Raw genomic sequence first — 26,175 nt, 5'->3', positions numbered from 1 at the left:
GTTTCATATCAGCGCACAGTCCGCTGCAGAGTGAAAATCTCATTCTGGAATATTTGGACTGTTTCTACAAGGTATCCCACTCGAAAGAGCCCCACACAAGTGTAGTAATTCCACTGAAAATGCACCGTGAAATTTGTGACGTTTGACGTGGCAGCACTCTGCAACATCGTTTGACGCAACATTGTGTTTCCACGCTCAGAGTTTAGTGACAATGTGTTGCTGTTCTATCGAAGAGCGCGTGTTTCTTGTGAAACAATATTGGATTACTGGTTGTGGTTCCATTCAGACATGTCAACGAATAATTGTTGAACAGTTTGGAGACGAGCATATACCGTCTAAATGCTGTACACAAAAGTTAATGAACAAGATGAAGAGCAGTGGAACGGTGTTGGATCTTCGCGCTGGGGACGGCCGCCATTACTGGACGGAAAAGTCACACGTGAAACGAGTGTTGGCCTCTCCTGCAAAGTCTGTTCGACGTTTATCTGAGGAATGTCGAATGTCACAGAGCACATGTCAAAGAGCAAGCCAGCCTGTATCCCTACAGGTCTGCAGTTGTTCAGGAACAGAATGTCAGTGACAAAGACAAATGCATAGCATTTTGCCGTTAGTTTGATCAGTTTGTTGCTCAGAGGCCATAAATATTGCAGTACACCTGATTCGGTGATGGGGCGTGGTTCCACTTCTCTGCCTACTAAACTCTCAGATTATATGTTTGTGGTATAATGAAAATCCACATTCACTGTTCGAGCAACCCGTGTATTCACAAAAGATTCGCATATTCTTTGCAATATCACAGTGTCACATCATTGGACCAATTTTTATCGAGTCTACTGTGACAAGTACAGTTTACATCGAAATGTTTGGGAATTTGTGAACCAGCTGGACGATGAATAACTTACCTCCGGCTGGTACCAACAGAATGTCGCCACATGCAACATGTCTCGAATGACCATAGAGGTAAGAATAAGGGGAGATGGCGCTACGTATCCCAGCCGTACTACGTTTTGAAGCCATGGGGGCGTGGCTCGCTGCCATGACACTCTAACCAAAACATTGCCAGTGTGCTATAGCGCTGCGTGTATTACAGTCGCAAATTGCACCATATACGCATGTAACGTCATTAGATTGGTTGTTTCAAAGTTTTTGTTTAAAATTAAATCTCGCAAAGGCGAAATTCCGCGTTTCTTCTGATTAAAAATAGTTTTTAATGTAATATTACGAATAGCTAGCCTTCAATGTGAACGATACAATTTTGTTAATTCAGTAATAAACGTGTATCACAAACTAAATAATAGAAACAGAAAACTAAGTTAGCTATACCCTCCCTCCAAAGCCCCATAAATACATCTTGTTTGTAATACGTACTGGGACATTTCAGTTACGTTACACTGCTGGGAAACACTGTTCATTACCACCAATATTTACTGAAATACGGTACTTAGAATGGCAAATCTACACAGTGTCCTATTTAGGCCTATACTTAACGCCAGTCAATGTAGTGTTAGCTTTTAATTTGGTACATGATGAAGACAAAGTGAGTTACTCAACACTTCGATTATCGACAATACGTACGTATTATACTGAAACGTGAACTTGAAAACTAAGAATTTAATTCTTTGAATTAACATACCTTTTGCAAATGTTTTGGGTGTGTAGGGAAAACTGATGGTACAGCATTTTCTCGGAGCCTTACTGTTGAAAGGGAAGTTCGGTCTATGTCCTCTTCTCGGAAATGCTGAGAACATATAGTGCTCCATTTAGACGCACGCCAATTCTTCCTCCTCACGGCATTCTCCCACAGAGCTTTCCGACTTTCATTTTTAGTAAATCTAAAATCATACAGGAGAAAAACACGCTATAGTACAAGTACCAATGTAGCACACGTTCATTCACAATGAAGTTGTAAAATCACACTTAAGAGACAACTTACACATGAAATGTTATTCCCTTCGATTTCGCATCACAATCACAACGATTCGTACATCCGAACACCACACAAGTCAGCATAATAGCGGAAAATCCTTCCAAAAGCGAGCGACAAGCCTATGCACACAAGCTTACAGCAGCAATGTTTTGGTTGGATTGAGATGGCTACCCTCGGCTTCACGTAGCTTCACAGCTGTGACGTCACGGCGTCTCCCTCTATTCTTACCTCCACGCGAATGACCACGGCTGAGGTGGAATCATTTGTCCCTGGCAGAGTGATTTTGAGATCACATCACCCGACTTTTTTCTTTGTGGTGGCCTAAAAGGCAAAGTCTACAGAAGCAAACAACACAAATTGGAAGATTTATGAGAGAACATCAGCCATGAAATCCAGGCAGTGACACCAGAGTTTCTGGCGGCAGCATTCAAGAATCTGCAGCATCGTGTTCAACCATGTTTACAAGTAGAGGGTGATCACTTCCAGCACCTATTATGGTTCATCTTTATTTTCACACGAACAAGATATGACATGTTTATTTCATTTCATTTCCTGATTTTTGTGCAAAGCCCATAAGTGTAATTTAAGCAAATGTTTATTTGTGGGGCCTCTTTCAAGTGGGACACCGTGTTGTAGAATAACGGTATTAATAATCCTAAGTTCTCATTGTTTTAGGGGTGATTATTGTTGAGGTGAGAATTTAAGGAGATGAGACGTGGATAAACTGACAGAACCAGAGGTAGAGAGTTTCAGGGAGAGCATTAGGGAATGATTGATAGGAATGGGGGGGCAGAAATACAGTAGAAGAAGAATGTGTAGCTTTGAGGGAAGAAATAGTGAAGGCAGCAGAGGATCAAGTAGGTAAAAAGGCGAGGGCTAGTAGTAATCCTTGGGTAACAGGAGATATATTGAATGTAATGGATGAAAGGAGAAAATATAAAAATGCAGTAAATGAAGCAGGCAAAAACAAATACAACATTCTAAAAAACGAGATTGACAGGAAGTTCTAAATGGCTAAGCAGGGATGGCTAGAGGACAAATGTAAGGATGTAGAGGCTTATCTCACTAGGGATAAGATAGATACTGCCTACAGGAAAATTAAGGAGACCTTTGGAGAAAGGAGAACCACTTGCATGAATATCAAGAGCTCAGATGGAAACCTAGTTCTAAGCAAAGAAGGGAAAGCAGAAAGGTGGAAGGAGTATATAGAGGGTCTATACAAGGGCAATGTACTTGAGGACAGTATTATGGAAATGGAAGAGGATGTAGATGAAGAAATGAGAGATATGATACTGTGTGAAGAGTCTGACAGAGAACTGAAAGACCTAAGTTGAAACAAGGCCCCAGGAGTAGACAACATTCGATTAGAACTACTGACAGCCTTAGCAGAGCCAGCCCTGACAAAACTCTTCCATCTGGTGAGTAAGATGTATGAGACAGGCGAAATACCCTCAGACTTAAAGAAGAATATAATAATTCCAATCCCAAAGAAAGCAGGTGTTGACAGATGTGAAAATTACCGAACTATCAGTTTAATAAGTCACAGCTGCAAAATACTAGCACGAATTCTTTACAGACAAATGGAAAAACTGGTGGAAGCTGACCGCAGGGAAGATCAGTTTGGATTCCGTAAAAATATTGGAACACATGAGGTAATACTGACCCTACGACTTATCTTAGAAGATAGATTAAGGAAAGACAAACCTACATTTCTAGTATTTATAGACTTAGAGAAAGCTTTTGAAAATGTTGACTGAAACACTCTCTTTCAAATTCTGAAGGTTGCAGGGGTAAAATACAGGGAGTGAAAGGCTATTTACAATTTGTACAGAAACCAGATGGTAGTTATGAGCTGAGGGGCATGAAAGGGAAGCATGGTTGGGAAGGGAGTGTGACAGGGTTGTAGCCTATCCCTGATGTTATTCAATCTGTATATTGAGAAAGCAGTAAAGGAAACAAAAGAGAAATTCGGAGTAGGAATTAAAATCCATGGAGAAGTAATAAAAACTTTGTGGTTTGCCGATGACATTGTAATTCTGTCAGAGACAGCAAAGGGCTTGGAAGAGCAGTTGAACGGAATGGACAGTCTCTTGAAAGGAGGCTATAAGATGAATATCAACAAAATCAAAATGAGGATAATGGAATGTAGTCTAATTAAGTAGAGTGATGCTGAGGGAATTAGATTAAGAAATGAGACACTTGAAGTAGTAGATGAGTTTTACTATTTGGGGCGCAAAATAACTAATGATGGTTGAAGTAGAGAAGGTATAAAAAGTAGACTGGCAATGGCAAGGAAAGTGTTTCTGAAGAAGAGAAATTTGTTAGCATCAAGTATAGATTTAAGTGTCAGGAAGTCGTTTGTGAAAGTATTTGTATGGAAGTGAAGCATGGATGATAAATAGTTTGGATAAGAAAAGAATAGAAGCTTTCGAAATGCTGAAGATTAGATGGGTAGATCACATAACTAATGAGGAGGTATTGAAGAGGATTGGGGAGAAGAGAAGTTTGTGGTACAACTTGACTAGAAGAAGGGATCAATTGGTAGGACATGTTCTGAGGCATCAAGGGATCACCAATTTAGTATTGGAGGGCAGCGTAGAGGGTAAAAATCATAGAGGGAGACCAAGAGATGAATACACTAAGCAGATTCAGAAGGATGTAGGCTTGCAGTAGGTACTGGGAGATGAAGAAGCTTGCACAGGATAGAGTAGCATGGAGAGCTGCAATAAACCAGTCTCAGGACTGAAGACCACAACAACTACATCACATTTAACATTGAAAGAGGCCAAAGGATGTAATCACAGTGGTCTTTAGAATATCCTTTGGAGCCATTATAATCTGATGATAGCCTTTGCAGCAATCCAAAACACTTAACACCTGCATGTCTCTAAGCAGCTGGGCAAAGTGTTGTATGTGCATGATCAGATAGATGTCTATAATAGTATGAGTGATAAGATCCCTATAATCACCACAGAGCCTAGCCAAACCACCTTTCTTTTACACAAGGTGTATGGAAGAAGAACAATTGCTACCAGATTGGTGAACAATTCCCGAACTAAGGTCACTAACGATGGATTTGACCTGGTGGAGTTTTATTGGATTGTTGTTTTTTTGGACTGAGCCGACAGACTTCATGATGAACAGGAGGTCCCTTGGTGGTACCGATTTAATGATAAGTACCATTAGTAATGCCTGATAGGCGAGAGTCATCTGGCACCACGAGGGAAGTTTATAGTTGACTTGCGCAGAGGGAAAACATTGTAAGTTGGTACAAGAAGGCTTGGTGTTACTGACCTGAGTAGTTAAGACAGCTGTTGTGGGGCCCACAATTGTACTGATGCAATGAAGTCATGACATTGTTGTTAGATGACAGTTGTTGTGGCAGCTGATGTGCTTGTGACTGTTTCTCAGATGTTACTTCGATCTGTTGCTGGAGGACATTGTTGTGCTTGCAGAGAGTGTCGGATGCAGTGTGCTCAGTGGTGAAGTGAGTGAGCAGTATTCTAAGGCGCAACTGTTAGAGATGAGCATTTGGCCAAAGAGGGCATGAATGGATTATCAACAAGGAGAAATGGGAGGAAGGGCCAAACAAGCCTGAATTTAAGTTCCTGAAGCATGATGCAGCAAGGCAGCTTCACAAATATTCAATGAAAAGCCGAAATTTTGTAGAAAGTCTATGCCTAGAATGGACTCACTGCATGGGAAAGTCCACATAAAAATGAATTCAGCAGCAAGTTGCACTGAAAGTTCAGCTAAACTGAGAACGTTAGTAATAGAGTAATTCGCAGTGCATAATGTCGATTTAATAAGCATCATTTTTGCCAGAGCTAGTGTAGGGTTTATCACACTGGTGCCAGCACCCATGTCAGGAGAAATCATACAATACATAGGGGTGGCCACCGGTGGTTGTCGTTGCTGATGCTGACTGTTGCATCTGTAGGCATTGAGAGGAAGTGACGTGGTCCAGCATGCCTAAGCTGGACCATGTATGGAGGACGACAAGGTGGATGACAATCACGTGGAGCATCACCAAACATAGAGTGAAACCAACAGAGCTGGTACACTGGATGGGGGATGTCGGTCGTTGTGTGGGCACTGTCTGTTGGTACAGTGGTGAGGATGGGCACAATGCCTAGTTTGACAGCTCTTGGACGCATGCAGTGTGTGTAGGTTACTGCCAGGTGGCTGCATGTCTAATGTGGGCTGCACACACACTCTTCCATGACCTCTTCCAGCAGGGGGAGGGGAGGGGAGGGGGGAGGGGCAACAGAGATGCTTGCCGTTTGTTACTTGACATCATTGGCTGTATGGACTAGCTGATAATGTTGAAGTAAGGTGTAAGCTCGGTCGGTGAGGCACAATCTGGAGTCTAGAGTTTCTGGTGCATGTGACAGCAGATGAAGCTGCAGTTCAGATGGAAGTTTAATGAGCCAGATGGTCCATAGAGCCAGATCCGGCATGAAGGTGGCATTAATGAGGGAATAAAGATAGCACCACAACTGTGAATGAGTCCTACCCCAGAGACTTTTCATGTATAATATGGTGAAGCACTTCTGACAGGGCATGGGAAAGGTGCTCAATAATTGCGTTCTTTATGACAGAGTATTTATGACAAAAGGGAGGACAAAGCACCAAGTCACTAATTAGATCTGTGTGGTCATGGAGATGTGTGATCATTGTCCAATATACCATGCAAATTGAATAATTTTTCAATGAGAGCAAACCAAGTGCATGGATTGTCTGTTGAGAGTGGAGGCAACTTTGGCAGATTGCTCCTGAGCGAGTGGTGTGAGTAAGCAGACCAATGCGGCAGGTAAGAGGGCTAGTGTTGAGAGGTGAATTCTTGATTGAGTATAGGAGGTTGTCGGCTGGGTCATCACTCTGGGGTGTCATGGTGTAGGGTTCACCAAGGGGAGTAGCAGGAACAGAGATGAGGTTGACTTGCACTGTAGAGGTGGCACCATCATCAGATGCAGCAAATACTTCATAGGGTGCCCTCACCTGAGGTTACAGTATGGTGGTAACAACATGCAGGGGCATGAAACAGACGCATTACCAGTGCAGCTGAGGCTATCGACGTTGCGGGGTGTGAGTGGGGTGGAAGTATGACAGCAGTAAATGTGATATGTGGTGCATTGTCAAGGCCCCAGTGCAGGGAGACGGGTGCAGGGCGGGGGGGGGGGGGGGGGGGGGGGGGATGATGCTTGGAAACATGGTCATCCAGGGTGGCAGGCATAGCCGAGGGTGTGGATGATGAAATGGAATGTTAGCAGAAGGTGCATGCAGAGTGTAAGTTGGCCTGAGCACAGATGAGGTGTGTAGCAGTTTGTGGGACCCTGGCTACAAAATGTCTGTTCCAGGGAGAAACACAGACTGTCGCCGCACTATGCAATAATCTCAAATCTGAAACACACATAAGGTGGAGTATGAGTCATCTGAGTATGTGCAGATGAATCCAGTCCAGGTGCGGATGCAGAATGTGAGATACCAAAACCACACTGTCATGGGACCAGCAGGTTAGGGCATGTGGATATGGTGTAATGATAGGAGCACATTTATGTTCCATTTTAAGGTTGTTTGCGCTGTATGTCACACTGGGTTTCACAATCTTGATGTGAAATGTCTTGTGGAAGCACTTGGAAGTGTGCTGGTAATGGTGGCAGGTCCACTGTGCATATTAAACAAACCTGACAATTGAAAATTATTCGCAGGGATGAACAAACAACACACACAGTCCGGGTCACCAATGTGGATATCAATGATGGCAATGATGTAGACTATGCTAGTAATAGTCAACAACATAATGATTTGAGAAAATTTATTCAACATGAGAACACATTACAACATAGCACTTTACAAAGCATGGTGCGAAACATAAGAAAGGGAGATAAAAGTCAAAGAATTGGTAAAGAGGAGAATACAAAACCAGCGATTATGTTTTTTACCTGGTCTGGGAGTTAACAGCATAAATCATCCTCATATTCATTTTTAAGAATTACTGCTGCATTATAAATTTCTTTGCGGCTAGCAGAATTTAAAAGTTCTGGGTAATTCTGAAGAAATGGTTAACATTATGCCTACCTTCAAATCTGTCTTATCATGGGAGTGTTTGGATGTCTGTGTGGTTTCTTGCACCAATACGTATACTTTTACTGAAAAAATAGCAATAGCTTGAAAGTTAGTGTGAATACTGTTTTCTGTTATGTGATTCTATGTTCTACACTTCAGTCTGCTACATGTGAGTGGTTGCCTTTTTCTTATTTTACATAAACTTAAAGTTTGATGGAGATATTGTAATTCTGTCAAAGAGGGCAGAGAACTTGAAGATCAGTTAAACTGGAATGGATAATAGTGTCTTTAATAGGCATTTTAAGCTGAAAATAGATATAAGTGAAACAAACGTAATGGAGTGTAATCAAATGAAGTCGGATGATGCTGAAGGAATTTAATTAGGATATGAGACACTGAAAGCAGTGGACAAGTTATGCTATTTATGCAGCAAAATACCTAAAAATAATAGGTGCTAAAAATGCAGACTGACAATAGTAAGAAAAGCTTTTCTGAACAAGAAAAGATTTTTAACATCTAATATAAATTTAAATATTAGGGAGTCTTTTTTAAAAGTATTTTCTGAAGTGCAGCCATTTATGCAAGTGAACCTTTATGGTAAACAGTAAAGGCAAGTAGAGAATATAAGCTTTTGAAAGATAGTGCTACAAAAGAATGTTGAAGACCAGGTGGGTAGATCAAATAATTAATGAAAAGATTTGATCAAAAGTCTTTAGACTAGTTTGGTGTGGGGCCCACCATGAATCCCTCTCGTGTGCTGACACCTCTTAATCTCAGAGTAACTCTTGTACCCAATATCCTCTAATTTTTTGATATATTCCAATCTCTGTCTTCTTCTACAGTTTTCCCCTTCTATAGCTCCCTCAAATACTGTGGAAGTTATTCCTTGCTGACTTAACACAATGACCTATCATCCTGTCCCTTCTGCTTGACAATGTTTTCCACATATTACTCTCCTCACTGATTCTGTGTAGAATCACATCATTTCTGATCAGTTGACATTCCTTCTACAGCATCAGATTTCAAATTCTTTGATTCTCTTCTTTTCCCATTTCCCTACAGTTCACAATTCACATCCACACAATGCTATGCTCCAGAAGTAAGTTCTTAGAAATTTATTCCTTAAATTAAGGCTGATATTTAAATTAGAATACGTTTTTTGGCTGGGGATGCCCTATTTGCCTGTGTGCTAGCTTGTTTTTCATGGCCTCCCTCCTTTGTCCACCCTGTGTTAATTTGCGCTCAATATCATGTAATTCCCTCACTTTTTCTACGTTATGATCAATTTTATTGTTAAGTTTATCTCTAATCTCATTTCTGCTACTCCTCATTACTTTTGTCTCTTATTGGTTTACTCCCGATCCATTGTGTGTGCTCATTAGAGACTGTTCATTCCATTTAACATGTCCTGAAACTTTTCATTGCTTTTACTGATGTCATTAATAAATCTTATCATTGATATCTTTCCACCCCGAATATTAATCCCACACATGAATCTTTCTTTTATTTCTGTCATTACTACTTTTATTACATGCCGAACAGAGTGTGAAAGACTACCTCCCTCTTTTGTACCCTTTCTTGTCCAAGCACTTTGTTTTTTTTCCATTTTGGTTATTTTACTTTTGTATACTACCTAGTTTTCCTCATAACTTACACATATTTTCCCAAGAATTTAAAAAATCTCGCCCTATTCCACATAGTGAAACATTTTTTCTAGTTCAATAACTTCTATGAACTTTTCTTAAGTATTATTTCCATTATCTGGTGCAAAGTCAGAGCTATTTTCCTGAGAATTTCGAATCAACAAATCCAATGAACATGCATTGATTTTTCTTAAGTCCTACTTCTATTATCAAATGTGGCATCAGAACTGCCTCTCTGGTGCCCTTACATTTCCTAAAGCCAAATTGATCATCATATAATGTATCCTCAGTTTTCTTTTCCATTCTTCTAAATATTATTCTTATCAGCAACTTGGATGTGTGAACTTTTAAGCTGATTGTACAGTAGTTCTCATACTTATCTGCCCTTTCTCTCTTCAGGATCATGTAGATGATATTTTTTAAAAGTCTGATGGTACATCTCAAGGCTCCTAGATTCTACAAATGAACTCTTGTAATAGTTTGGTTGCCAGTTCCTCTAGCGATTTTAGAAATTGTGAAGAAATGTTTCTTATGCTTTCTGCACTTTTGATGCAGGCCTTCCAAAGCTCTGTAAAACTCCACTCTAATACTGGCTCCCTTATCTAAGTCTTCCTAACAACTCAAACTACTTCTACTCTCTCATCACGGAATTCCTTTCCCTCACAGAGAGCTTCACTGTTTCCACCTATCCATTCTCTCCTCTGTATTAGCAGAGGAATTCCTCTTGCACTCTTAATTTTAATGCCTTATCTTTTAATTTGACTGAATGTTGTTTTGACTTTTGTACATGTTGACTCAGTCATTCTGACAACCTTTTCTTTTTCAATTTCTTCACATTTCACCTTGATTTCCCTGCTCTTTCTGTTAATTTCATTCCTAAGTGCCAGTTTGCTGATTTTCTGTCTTTTCCTGAATTTTTTTGTATATCTTCTTTCGTGCATCAATTGAAGTACTTGTTTTGCCTAAGAGATATTCGCATTTAAGTTTCTTGTTCCGATAATTGTCTGTCCAACTTCTGTGAATGACACTTTTAGAGATGTCCATTCCTCTTTAACTGAACTGCCTATTGTGGTAATCATTATTATGATGTTTATAGCCTTCGAGAATTCCAAATATCTTCGTCTGACTTTGATGTAATTGAGCTAGTATCTTTCTATGCCTCCAGACCTTTCCCACATGCTTCCGAGGTTTGAATCTGTCATATTTTTTGGGCAGGGATATGTAAAAGTTTTGAAGTATTCCAGACTTGTTGACAATGTCAGTATACTATGGGAACAGATTTTTAGATGATTGTCAATGCATTTAGAACATACTTGGGATTTTTTAATATATATGGACATCAAGGAGGAGATGTGCTGAAGTCAGTCCTTACAAGAATGTTGACCATATGGAACATTTGTAATGTGTTTGTTCTCAAGTGCTTATCATTGTCTGGATTCTCAGGGACTGTGTTATAAGGAGCTAACATACTCAGTCATACTACATCATACTGGGGAAACCATGGTTTCCAGACCTATAATTATTACGATTATTTGCTTGTTTCATTAGCCCTCTAGTTTCACCCTTTTATTTGTACCAATAATAGTCATACACTTGGTATGTGTAATATAAAGCATTTTAAGAGTATGTTGTCAGGGTTATTGAATGTGTAATACCTGTTTAGAGTTTCAAAATAACAGGTCTAAAATGTATGGCAGTAAATTAATTGAAATGAACTGAATTCTCTTTATTCCCTTGTCCTTAAGTACTCAGCAAAATTTTGCCAACTTTGCCACTGAAGCAACATAAGAGAATCTTTTATGCTGTAAAATTGTTTTTGCTTTATACATTTGTCCTAGGATCTGTAGAGCACTAAGGGAATTGGAGCAGGTGAAAGACAAGTTCACTTGGTCTCATCTCATCTATTCCAGTGCTACCATAAACACATACAGTTCCTGGTGGTAGATTGTAAATGTAAGTGACAGGTGAATGCTTCATTTTCCTCGACTCACCTCTTCATTTGTACCTACTATAGGTAAATGACCTGTATAGCTACAAAATATGTCAACAGTAACTATTGTTAATGTTCATGTAGGAATAACACAGAACGTTGAAATATAGTCAAATAAAAATACGTTTAATTTAAGCTCTAAGTGAATAACTTCCAGCTTATATTACTACATCTGTTACTCCAGCCTCAGAAAAGCTTGAGGTTTGCCAACTAACTACAACTATACCTACTTCTAGACCTATTGTTACTGCACTATTCTATACTGCCCCAACCGATAAGCGTGTGCCTCAGCAGTCTTAGAGTGTATGCATACCTGTTTGGGTGGCCATTACACTTCTTTTAACTCATTTTTTTAATTTTTAAATAGTTGCTCTTAGTCATATTTCATTCATGCCTATTGTTCCTTGTTAGTCTTCTGCTTTGTTTTTCTGATCTGATGATGCCATTTTGGTATTCAGAGTATTCATTTCATCTTCAAGACTTTAACTTGAGCAGTTTTTTTATAGATATCTGAAACAGCGTTATATTAACTGTAGTTCATAGATTTTAATAATTTTCTACTGTTTGCAAAAAACATTCTAATTTTCTGCATTCCTTCTCTATATACAAATGGGGATAACTAAAAATAACATGATCAGCAGAACCTTTTTCCCTACGTTTAAAGATTGGTTTGTTCTTGCATCTCACTTGATGTAGATGTTTGGGATATGTACCATGACATTCAGCAGGTGCACCATATCTTGAGTAGTGTCAGTGTCACATATACTGATCCTTAATGCTTGGGAATATGTTGCATATTCACCTAGCAGTGCTTCTAATGTTTCAGTCAGCCTGCCGTTTGTCTAACCTACAGGTTCATAAATGCCTTTTATTTGGAACTAGTGAACCCAGCAATGCTTTGCAATTGCTAAATATGTATGGGAAATGGATAAACATCCTAATCTCCTCCTCCCCCCTCACTTTTTTCATCTCCTCCTCCCTCCCCCTATCTCTGTCCATCAACTCATCCCCCCCCCCCCCCCCAATCCCTGTATATCTTATCAATTGAATGTTTGAAACACACTAAATTACAATGAACTGACAACAATTCAATCTTTTCAATGCACCAAAGGTATTATCACCACTGATAACACATGTTTGGCTGTCTGGTTTGTCAATGTTCCAAATTATTTCAACTAGTGAGTCAAACTCAACTGCATCCATCTTAATGGATTGCATTTCAGAATTACTTATACAATTTGCCTCCAAACACTGTCTACACTCTCTGTCAGTCTCATTGACTTGATGATCATATAGTTATCCTGCATTGCATGCACACTGACCAATATTTTGACACATCACTTGTGGTATTTTTCCAAAGAAATCAATCTCAAACTGGAATCAATTGAATGTTTGCAACACACCAAATTACCATGAACTGACATCAATTCAGTCTTTGCAACACATCAAAGATATGATCACATGATCACCACCAATAATACACTGAAATATTGCTTTAAATTGTATTCTGTTTTGCAAAATATCAATATCTAATACAGAGTTGGTTGTTGTTATGAAAACATGTGACAGCAGAATTGTCAAACTGAATGTTACATTTTATTTATTTATTGTTATGAGAACATGTGACAGTAGAACTGTGAAATGAACCATCATATTTCTTTTACTGAGATTTTCACACAGTAATAGCATTCAAATTTCTGACTTTCCTGATGGATTTTCCAAATATTTTCATGACGAATAAGGGGGGGTGGGGGCAGCCAAATTGTTTGAGCCATTCTGAAGTGATGATCTTTCATACATGTGGGAATTGATTTTTATTTCTATAGATATGAGCTCCTGTTATCTTGTACAGTCATATTGTTCACACTCCAACCAGTACTCCATTTCCCTATAACATACCATGATATTCATTGAACATACCTTGAGAATCACCATAAATTCTTGACAGCGGTAGTGTGAAAGGCACAGGTGATGCTCTGGAGTATGTTCCACTGTATTCAATACAGTATTGTTTTGTAGTTATCCATTGGAAGGCAAGTTGTTAGCTTCATAATATGACTGTACAACATGCAGTGATAATTTATAGTTATCAGTGTCAACACAGGCAATTGTATTCCTAGTTAGGATCACTTTCTGTGTAACAGATTGTACATGTTGTAAGAAGTTTCTCTTCTCATGTAGAAGCCTTCCTAGACATTTGCAAACAGCCCTACATTTTATAGGGACTCTGTCGGGCCCCAGGGAAGAATTTCTGGTGAGAGAAAATCTACTGTTCTATTCTATGGACAGTTATAGCCAGTTTGTTATACAGGCACCACTGCCGCATCTGAAGAAACATGTCTTTTGTCTTTTCCTCAAGTTTCTTACTTGAAACCACAGACACAACACCTTTAACAGTATCTGCCATGTCTAAAAATTGTAACAGGGGTTCAATACTAAGATTCCAGAACAATGGAGCTTTCATGAACCCATGGAGCCAGCCTTGGTAACATTTTTTATCACATTGCTCTGTCCCAAATACGTTGCATGATACATCAATTAAAATAATTGACAAAACTCTTGCACAGACATTTGGAAATTCCAAGATATCCGTGAATATTGCAGACTGCTGAAGACTATCAAATGTGCCCATGACATCAATCATGAGTGTAACTGCATATTTCAGAGTCAAATTTTCTGCAATCTGAAGAGTCATATAAGGCACAATGCCTATGGACTTCCCTTTTCTAAATCCGTATTGACATTGGTTCAGACCCAACAGCTCCTTGTGCATGTGGAACCAGTCAGCAAGCAAATGCTCATGGACTGTGGTCAAGATGTTTGATAAGCAGATGGATCTGTAGTATTTTGGTGATGCCAGCCCCAACAGCTCTACATCACAATATTGTTCTGTAGCTCTCCAGTAAAAGAGAATGTTCCTGGATGTTGGCATCAAAGCCCTAGACGTTTTCCAAATCACCATTTACACCTATTCTTAATGCCACATTTAGCAATGCTGTCAAATAAGGCACCATCAGTGGACCTATCATCCACATGACGCAGGATATACATCATCTCTACGTGGCAGCTTTCCAGTTTTGAGCTTGGAAATTGTGATAGAAATTCTCACTGAACAAACTATGACACCAACATCTGATTGTCATGTTCATTATCTAATGTGCTTCAAAGTTGTGCATGTATTTCAGGAACTGTGTTCAGGAAGTAGAGCAGTTAGCAGGTATTCAGCTGACTCCCTCTGTTTGCCTTTCATTGAGCCATCTTCTTTACCAATCAAAGACATGGCAGTTAGTCCATTAGTCTTTTCAGTGAACAGTTTACACAGTGTTCCTCATATGCAAAACTGCAACTGCCTTTGAAGAAAAATGGAAAACAAGCAAGATGAAGTATCAGTCAAGCAGGTGTTGAACTGTGCCTTTTCCCCACAGGCTGTGAAAAGGTTAACAGGCTGTTTTTCAAAGAGTTCCTTGTGGGGTGAGGGAGTGGGTATGTACATAAAAAAACAATATTCCATTTGAATCCATAGATGTATCATGGCACTGCACTGGACAAATATTTGAACTTTGTGCAGAGGCAGTTGAAATTAGTGAAACTAAACATCTAATTGTTGTTTATAGGTCCCCTAACTCTGACCTCAGAGCAGTTCTGCTCAAGAGAGAGGGTTCTTGATTCACTTTGTAGCAAGTACCAGAATTTAGTTACATGTGGTGAGTTCAGTATAAATTCTGTATATGATGGTGCAAGAAAAAGGATGTTGGTAGACCTCCTAAACTCATATGATCTGATGTAGATTCTGTTTTTTCCAACTAGGGTGTAGGGGAACAGTAGCACAGCCATAGACAATATTTTTATACATTTTTCATTACTAGATGGGCAATCTGTTAGTAGAAGGGTGAATGGCCTTTCAGTCAAGATACACAAATTTTAACACTAAAAGGCTTTTGTACTCAAACAAATGTCACATATAATTACAAAATATGTAGGAAAGTTAATCCAACAGCATTAGGGAGCTTTTAAACCTTGTCTAGGAACAAGAGTGTCAGGAAATTTATAGTGCCAATGAAATGAAATGAGCGTTTGGTGTCATTGGCCGGGAGGCCCCTTGCGGGGCAGGTCCGGCCTCCTTGGTGCAGGTCTTATTACATTCGGCACCACGCTGCAGCATGGCAGATGGGGATAAAATGATGATGAAGACAGCACAGCACCCTGTCGCTGAGTGGAGAAAATCCCTGACCCAGCTGGGAATCAAACCCAGGCCTGTAGGATGGCAATCCGTCACGCGGATTACTTTTTTTTAAAATCTAATTTGTTCATTATAGTTCGTTGCAATTGTTCATGGCAGACATCACCTGATGCTCGTTGAAGTTCATTATTGATCCATTCACTCATTTTTTTATTACAGACCACAGCACTCAGCTGTCGGGGTGGACATAGTTCCAATAACTTAGATTATAAATATAATGCTTTCCACAACACATTTAATGCTCTTTGAAAGCTGCTTTCCATTAGAACATTCTAAATGGGTTACTAGCAGTAATAGGCAGCCTGGGTAGCTAACTAGTGGGGTAAGGATAGCATGCAGAACAAAGTGGGAATTATATCAAAATGTTAGAAGTTGTTGGGGAGAAGAGGAGTTTGTGGCACAACTTGACTAGAAGAAGAGATTGGTTGATAGGACATGTTCTGAGGCATCAAGGGATCACCAATTTGGTACTGGAGGGCAGCGTGGAGGGTAAAAATCATAGAGGGAGACCAAGGGATGAATACACTAAGCAAATTCAGAAGAATGTAGGCTGCAGTAGGTACTGGGAGATGAAGAGTCTTGCACAGGATAGAGTAGCATGGAGAGCTGCATCAAACCAGTCTCAGGACTGAAGACCACAACAACAACAGAAGTAGTCACAATCAAGCTACAGTAGCCCATTAGAAACAGTATTATAAGGTGCTTAAAAATTTTATTAGGAAGACAAAGAGTATGTGGTATGCAAATAGAATAGCTAATTCACAGGATAAAATTAACACCATATAGTCACTTGTGAAGGTAGTGCCTGGTCAGCAGCACAAGGTAGACGATATAAAGTCAGTTCATAGTAAAAATATTTATGTTACTGATAAATCAGATACATGTACAGTATTTACCAATCATTTTCTGAGCATTGCTGGTGAATTATATAAAAATTTAGTTTCTACAGGGAATCATACAACTTTCTTGGCAAATGCCTTTCCGAGATTGATGTCTGTAATACACCTCTGTGATACAGACAAGGGGGAGATTCAGTTAATAATTAAATCACTGAAGACTAAGGACTCTCATGGATATGATGGAGTGCCTAGCAGAATATTAAAGTACTGTGCTGCACATGTTAGCCCTATACTTAGCCATATTTGTAATTTTTCCTTTACGAATGGTCAGTTTCCTGAACGATTAAAGTACTCAGTAGTAAAGCCACTTTAAGGATAATGTAGACAATTTTAGACCAATTTCTATGCCATCAGTGTTTGCTAAAGTTATTAAAAGGCTGTGTATGCAAGGATAATTGATCATTTTATACCACACAATTTGCTATCAAAGGTACAGTTCAGCTTTAGAAGTCATTTAACAACTGATATTGATATATTCTCTTTTCTCTGTGAGGTACTGGATGGGTTAAACAAAAGGTTGCGAATGCTTGGCATATTTTTTTGATTTAACTAAGGTGTTTGGTTGTGGTGATCACAAAATATTGCTCCAGAAGTTGGACCATTACAGAGTGATTCAAAAGTTATGTCCTATGGGCCAAAGTCTACATTGGTGATTCAATAGCCTTGGCCCATACTACAAAGATATATTCAGGAATATGTCAGGAATAATCATGTGAAGTAAAATAAAATTTAAAAAATAAAAAATATATATATATAAAAACTGTGAGAAATATAGACTCTAAAACACATACCTTAAGAGCTATGAGCACCTATTTGTCTTTGATACTGTGGAACATGTCTTTTCTATTGCAACCTCTTTGCTTTCCATATTCTGAGAAGTGGTAATATGAACCAAACAAGAAGAGAGTCCAGTAAACATGGACTCTAAAGTCCATATCATGAGAGCTATGAACACTTGTTCAGTAAAGAGATGTGTTAACAGCAGTGAAGAGGACCAGTTAACAAAAAGCATCTTATTGCATTCACTAATGAAGTACAACTAACTAACTTCTCAGATGTCATCTCCTCCTTCAAGTAAAGGGAGATGAAAGAATGTGGAGAGAATAATGTGTGTTTTAGGAGCTGCAAATTTCTGTACTAATGTTAGGGCTCACATAGGTGGCAGGAATTCAGTCAAGCCTTCAAAATAAGTGAAAAGAAAACATGCTGCACGTCTGATAGCTTAATTTTATCTTTCTCGAATAACTTCAGTGACTTGCAGAATGTGAAAGAGAGCATTCAGATAATTCAAGAAGTTCAGAAGCAGTCAGGCAGTACAGAGCATAAGGTACAAGCTAAACCTAGGGAAAGTTTTAAGAAGACCAAAAAGGTATTAATACTGTATGCTTGTCATGGGGGTGGGGTAGGGAAGGTATGTAAGAACTACTTTAGTGTTCCCTGGGAATTTTCTACCAGATAACTAGTATTTTTAAGCCTTGTGAACGGAGCTCGGCAATGTCACCTGTGATTTAGACTCTTTGGAAAAGGATTCTAGGAAATAAGAGAATGCAGTAATAGTGAGAGTCACAGGCAACAGTATACATCATAATCTCAATTATACAACTGAGGATGACATCAGACACATGACAGAGAATGCTCCTCACACTAGTGTGAATAACATGTCACCCTTTCAGCAGTACCATAAGCCCTGAGTGAAGCATATTGTGGAATGTATTACTGCAGAGCTTAGGAAATTGCTCAGAACAGAGGGATACTCATACATGGGTGTACCTGATATACTCCTTCTCACTCAGTTGGATCATACATTACTAACTACCAGAAGCATCCAGTCTGAACAAAGCAGTACTCATCCTAACTCAAATGATTTACAGTTTGCCCCAAGGCATGTTTTGGGCAAATTCATCTGAAAGAGGGAGCTGCAGAATAAATACAGTTATAATAGAAAAAGCTATTAACAAAACACAAAACTCTGGCTTGGTCAAATATGTGAATATGAAAGAAAATGCATTTAATGTCACCCTTCACAACATCAGCTGCCTCATTAATAGAAAAAGGTTAAACTTACATCCATACAGCAAAATGACAGCAAAATGAAAGGATAGATGACATAGTAACCATGACTGCCACCATCTGATACAGCTGCCAACCACACAGAAGGGTGATGCGGGTTGCTGACCCTCCAAGGCATCTGCAAGTCTTCAGCAACACATTACACCTACAATACCTATCACAGTATCTGGAGCACTTCATTCATTAGATACAGTGCTGTTATCATCAGCATTAGCTTGTCTTTGTAAGACATGTGACTTTCTATCATGATTTCCTAAGATGGCTTTATAGGATCCTGCCCAGCCACTTGCTAATCAGTTGACGTCAGGAGTCCACAGCTATTGTTCTCTGGGCCAGGTCACAGGTACGATTCTCTGGGCCAAGTGCTGACTGTGTAAGTGATCTGAAAGTCAGAGTCCAATTTGTTGGAGCACAGCACATACCATCAGAGCCTACAGCCTCACATACTGGCACCCAAATGGCCAAGTCTTCACAAATGCTTCAATGGTGGCCTATTTCCACATATGTACATTTCCAGGCTATGTCAGTACTACCAAATTTGGGATGGACAGTGTCTTAACTCAGTGGCTACATTAGCTTAATGGTGTAGCTCATATTGTCAAGAAATTATTATTGTGTTTGGTGTCAACCATTATCAGATCAGGACAATATTTAGTGGTATTACTTCGGAAGCTGTTTCCTGTTGTGCTTGCTTAAGGTGCAGTGTAATAAAGTTCAATTGTTCTTATGGCTACATGGACACTTCTGTTCATTGTAGTGTGAACATTTTGCACTGGGATTCAACAGAGGTGAAATTGTTTTCTGTAATGCTCTCATCTCAACAGTGACAACAAGGGCATGCTTTTTTGAAATGACAGGTTTAGTTCTGGGACTTCATTCCCTGTGACCTTGTGCTCAACTGGAGAGCCTTCCTCTCTGTGTTAATGGGTCCTCCACATGGAATTTTTCGTGTTTGTGCTCCACATTCAGACATATATTCATTGTTGTTGGCCATTTACTTTGGCTTACTTGCATTTGTGTGTCCTTTCCTTACATTCTGTGGCACTGTGGCTTGTTAGTTTCACTATCTGTTGCTTTTGAGTTACAAGTGATCATTGCACATTTCATGCTTTCAATTTCTTTGTTAATGCAATTTTCTATGAGAACATTGCTTTGTGTGCATTATCTGTTGTTTATGATTTCCTTGTAGGTCAAAGTGCTCAACTTATCATTTGTGTTTGCACAGTTTTTGCTCTATCACTTTCCATGATTATATGCCATATTATTCCTTAATTTGCCTTGTTTCTGTCTAGTGATAGTGCACACAATTTTCTTTGTTATGGTGTTTTGCTGAGCAGCCAGCGACCTTGCTGCAGTGGTAACACCGGTTCCCGTCAAATTGTTGAAGGTAAGCACTGTTGGGCTGAGCTAGCACTTGGATGGGTGGCAATCCAGTCTGGCGAGCACTGTTGGCAAGCGGGGTGCACTCAGCCCTCGTGAGGCAAACTGAGGAACTACTTGATTGAGAAGTAGCAGCTCCAGTCTCATAAACTGATATATGGCTGGAAGGGCGGTATGCTGACCACATCCCTCTCCATATTTGTATCCAGTGACGCCTGTTGCTGAGGAAGACATGGCAGCTAGTTGGTACCGTTTGGCCTTCGTGGCCTGTTCAGACAGAGTTTTAGTTTTGCTTAGCTAGAGGCTTGTGCTATTCACTCTGCCTGTTTCACTTCTGTTGTTTTACTGTAAATAAACTCTTTTGTGTTAGTGGTGGCTTGATGTAGCGTGACTTTTTTTTTTTTTTTTTTTTTTTTACTTTGTGGAAAGGTATTACCATGGTTCACCACTGATAGCTGCTAATAGTTCAGCATTCATTGATTTTGTCTTTGTGCATTTTGGCGAAAGATAGACTGTGAATTGATTTTTGGTTGAGCTATTGTAGATCTTGGACATTACATGACTCACCTTTGAGTGGGATGCACCTTGTCAGTCCAGTTGCCTCATATCATAGGTTCATTTGCCACTGCTGATCCAGCATTGGAACTATCTCTGTCTTGGCTTGTGTAATTAAGGGGTGGCTCATGCAGTAATTGCTCCATGCCTTTACTCATTTGGTTCATTGTGCAGTTGTAACACCACTTCAAATGCAGGACATTTCGCCGCAGCTTTGGTCTTAAGTCTGGCTCTTACAGCATACCTCTGAGCTTCTTTCTTGGCAGCTCACCTGTCCTGATGGTGAATGAGCCCCAGCAATGACAACCTTGCCTCTGCCTCCTTTGGAGTTTGACAATGCATTGGATTCATGGCCTGCCTGCCTCATGTGGCTGTGTTCCCCTCTGTGTTCCCCATTGATTGTCTTGTGGCCTCCTTCAGCACCATAGCCTCCTGACTGCATCCCTGGCTTGTGGGCCTCCATCAGCCCCTACACTTCCTCAGGCTGCAATGCCTCCTCAAGCTCCAGCACCTCTTCAGGTTCCAGCACCAGTGGGGTCCTTGCTACTGGTCCAGTGCCTCAGGTTCCATCATCACTGGAACACTCGCCAGTGACCCCAGTGCATCTTCAGATCCCAATGATACTGGCATCTTCGCCTCCAGTCTAGGCACCTCTACAGACTCCAGTGCCACTAATCCCCTGTCACTGGCCCTCACATCATCAGCCCTCTCTCTACCAGCCCACTCAACACCTCCCTCTGTCAGGCCCTCTCTTGTGTTTCCTCTGCCCTCAGTTCCTATACCCTTCATGAACTCTTGCTCCTTGTCTGTTGACTCCGCTGACCATATCTTGTCCCCTCTGGATTCATAGCCTTTGATTCAGCTATTGTTTCTGCCTGTTCCCAATATTCAGCCCACATCTTCACATCGATGCTTCCTCTCATGGGCTTTTCCTCTGCAGAGTGTTGGTCACACCACCTTCATTCACTAGGTTTCTCCTCCAACAGGCACTTTTGCAGCATGCAACATGCCTTCTCCTGGACCCTACTCTGCAGTGCTCCACCCTGTTCACCAGACCCAGATGTCTGTTGGTTTAGTTGTCTACTACAACCTCCAGGGTCTTCTACTCTCCACAGACCTCAGCATTTATGGGGCTTCAATTGTAGTTCTCCAGTGCACCTAATCATGGAAGTTTCATCACAAGTCTAGACCGCCAGGTCATGACACCTTTGACAGTATGGTCAGCATTTTCTCAACAACAACCTTGCTTGGTTCTTAGTTTTCAGGTTTGCTTCTTCTCAATGATGCCGCCATCTGATTCTTGTGGAAGAGGGGATGACATACCATTAGCTGTTATGTAAGTCCTAGCCACAGTTTATCCAGTGAGATGTCTCTGACATCTCTTCCATAGGGAAGGGGGATAGATTAACCATGACTAGCATATTCAATCCAGGCACCAACCACACAGCAGTGTCCCATGGGTTGCCACCCTTCCAAGGTACCTGCAATTCAACTGCAGCACATCACATCTGCAACAGCTGTTGTGGTGTCTGGTAGCACTTAATTCATCAGATACAGCACTGGTATCATTGGCACTAGCACACCACCACAAGTCACATGACTCTATCACAATTTCCTGGTATTCTTCCACTGGACATCTTTACAGGTCACGGCCCAGCCACTTGCCAGTCACCTGACATTGGGAGTTCATAGCTATATTTCATGGGGCAAGAAGCTAACTGCACAAGCAGTTGGACAGTCTGAGGTCCATTCATTAGAGTGTAGCACTCACCAGTCAGCACTTACAGCCTGTCATACAGCATCCAAACCACCAAGTCTTCACAAGTGCTTCAGCTATGGCCAACACCCACATATGGACATTTCCAGGCTACATTAGTACTACCAACTTGACTCATTGACTATGTTAGCTAAACATTGTGGCTAGTATAATGAAAAAATAGTTATTGTCTTTGGTGTCAGCTTCATTAGATCACAACAATCTTTTGTGGTATTACTCCAAAAGCTGTTTTCTGTTGTACTTTGTTAAAGTACTGTGTAATAAAGTTCTGTTGTTGTTTGGATATCAGAGCCAATCTATTAATTATAGCATGCACCTCCCATGTCAGGATCCAACAGATGGAATGTCAGTAGATTAGTTGGGCATATCAGTCCATAACATTGGAATCAGTGAAATTGAACAGATTCATCTTGATGTATACAAGTTATTGTACTACTGTAGAACCAAACAGAAAAAAGGAAGAGTAGCTGTATATGCATAAAATGGGGTTAAGTACTGAGCTCTTCAGGTTAAGGAATGTTTTGTTGGAAAGGTCTTTGCATGTTGTACCACAACAGTCAACCAGGAAATGCACAGAACTTTAAAGATGATTTTCTGTCAGACTGTACTGATCGACGGCACTTAGAGTAGTTGTTGTCAAGCTTTGGATTATTTTCCACAGTACAATTCTCTATGCAAATTGAAGGGTGTAGTGCAACAGCAACTAACTATTTCAGTTTATATATGTCCAAAAGAACAAATCCTGTGATGTCACCACAGACACCATTTATGATCCTGCAGCTGTGCAAATACATGTTGGAATGAAATGAAATTCTTTCTGAGTCGGCTGTAAGTAGGCATTGAAATAATTTCAATGATGGCAAATGAAAATGTATGCCAGATCTGGGCTTGAACCTGGATTTCCTGCTTCTCACAAACCAATGTCTTGACCACCTTGGCTATCTAGATATGATTCCCATCTGGCCTTATTCCCATAAAGTTGCAAACTACTGATGAATTTGAAATTAGACCCAATAACTTGCAATGATTTAACTTTAACACCAGTAGTCAAACTTATCTGAGTAAGATGGTCAAATGTTAAAAATAAAATATATTGTCCAGTTATATAGGCATCAAAAAAGAAAAGTAGTACTGTCTGCAATACAATAACTCAATAATAGTGTCTACAGAGAAATCATGGGAAGAACACTTGTGAGAAATTACAGAGTAGACAGTATAGATGGTAAATTTAACTCTTTCTTAAATGCATTCCCACAACACTTTGAGTTTTGTTTACTCATAAAACAAACAAAGCTAAAGCAAACAGAAACAAGTATAAGATGTGGATAACTCTTGGGGATAAACTGTATTGTGGTAGAAAAGAGAGCTCTACACAATTCAGACAATGAACAGGGATCATGAGTAGAAACTCTGTTACCATCACTATTGTAAAGTTGTCCAGTGTATTATTAAAAGGTATAACATGCTCTAGGTTTAAAAATAACATACATCAAGAGTAAGGCAAATCAATTTGGTATGTTATTAAACAAGAATTGTGATTCAAATTAAATGGAGACCCCCCCAAAATAGCTTTTGCAGGAACTTTCTAATCATCGGCTGCCAATTTCAATAATTACTCCACACAGTGGAGTAATTATGCCCTAATAAATTATGCCCTAATAAACGACCAAATAACTTTACAGATTCATTAGATTTACTTGAGTAGAGACACTGAATGACTACACCACTAACAGATATCAAGTTCAAAAAAACAAACCATAAGGAGATTGCAGAATTCATCAGGCTCACTAAAATGCAGTAATTTTGCTGGCTATGATGGTGTCTCTAGCAGAATAATAGAATCTCTGCTCATTTGTTAAAATCACCCTCATGCTGTCTATTAATTAATCCAAAAATCCAGACATATTTCCTGACAGACTTAAACACTGGAGGTAAATAAATCACATCTAATAACAGATCCATTTCACTCCTTCCAGTCTTTACAGGAGTTTTTGAGAAAATGGCCTATGACAGGATACAGATTAATTTATCTCAGCAGAACTTGTCGACTGCCTCTTAGCTTGACCTTTGTTAAGAATGCTCCATGAAAAAAACAGTACAAGACCTCACCAATGAATTCTTGGAAGAGATAAACAAACAAATTGTCTATTTTGTGACCTTGCCAAAATTTTTAATTGTCCAAATCATAATTCTACTTGTCAAACTAAAACATTATGGCATTAATAGCATTCCTCTTGTAGGGCAAAGTCTTACCTTCATAATACAGTTCAGGGTATCTCATTGACAGCTGTGTCATAGGATTGAAACTAACCTCAGAATGGGGGAATATAGCTTGTGGGATTCCACAGATTTCAGTACTGGGCCCACTCTTGCTCTTATCTTAAGTAAATATTCTTTCAGTGAAAATGTTATGGTATTAAGAGCAACCGTCTTGCATAGGAGTCTTACCTTCATAATAGTGAGCAAGAGGGACTCACTGACACCAGTATCATATGCATGAAACTAACTTCAGAAAGGGAACATAAATTTTGGGATGCAACACATGCTCACTCTTGCTCTTAACTTAAATAAATTATCTTTGAATAACTATAAATTGGTGTTCAAAAACTGTAATTTCTGGACAATGACAAAAGCATACTATCATTAATTCAAACTCAACCTCAGATGATAGCTGAACATGCCTAAACATTGTTCACAATTAACAGTTCAAGTCTTAATCTCACTAAGACTCATGTCATGCTATTTTAAAAGAAGCAAAACTGACCTTTTATCAGTAGAAAATGACATTAATTGCCATACCCTAAATGAAACACACTGTGTAAAATTAATTGTGTCCAGTCAGACAACAAATTACAGTCAACTTATGGGTAAACTAATGAAGAAGCTCAAATCAGAATGTTTTCCCCTTAGAAGCTTCTCTCATTGTGCTGACCTTAAGATAAGAATGTTTGCTACTTTTGCTAATTTTCTGTTGCTATTTGCCTTACAAGATTATCTTTTGAGGTACTAACCTATAGTAAACAAAGTATTTATTCTGCAGAACAAGCAGTATAAATTTTGTGTTAGATAGATAATAACACATTTTGCACAGCTCTATTCAAGGACCTTGAAATTCTTACACTCTCTTTCCCATATATTAACTTCTTAATGCTTTTCGTCACTGGCAATGAAATCAATTTCAACTGAGCACGATCACAGTACAAGACAAAAAATAATTTTTGTTTACACTTTACATCCTTGTCTAGGTTTGGAAGTGAATTACTTACTGGTTGAGGGACTTTCAAGAGCTTCCATCTAACACAGAACAAGAAATTGGAATCCCTACCAGGTCAAAAGAAAATTGAAAACATATATCAATAATGACTCTTTCCAGAAGTTATTGGAGTATCTAGGTTCATGGATTGAAAAGTCCTGTCAGCTATGTGGTAAATAGGATTATTCATTGTAAAGCTGCACGACAAGCAGTAATGTACTGTAAACAGAACTGTGTATTTACAGCTGCAGGTAACTGTTTTATTTGGAAAATATCAAAGTAAATAAAAATTTAAGCCACTACTGAGAGATAACAGCAGCTATCTGGTATAACTGAGGAGGCAGCGGATTTGTTTCTAATTTACTTGATTAA

At 39.5% G+C, this 26,175-nt stretch overlaps 1 protein-coding gene across 1 annotated transcript in view; it reads left to right on the top strand.

Annotated features, from left to right (window-relative positions):
- The window catches only part of LOC126175814 (uncharacterized), a 73,479-nt gene that overhangs the window by 32,060 nt on the left and 15,244 nt on the right, over window positions 1–26,175 (top strand). The window lies entirely within an intron of this gene.

Source organism: Schistocerca cancellata, chromosome 3 (genome assembly GCF_023864275.1).
Source record: "Schistocerca cancellata isolate TAMUIC-IGC-003103 chromosome 3, iqSchCanc2.1, whole genome shotgun sequence".
Taxonomy (NCBI): domain Eukaryota; kingdom Metazoa; phylum Arthropoda; class Insecta; order Orthoptera; family Acrididae; genus Schistocerca; species Schistocerca cancellata.
This window is presented reverse-complemented; position numbering and strand designations above follow the sequence as displayed.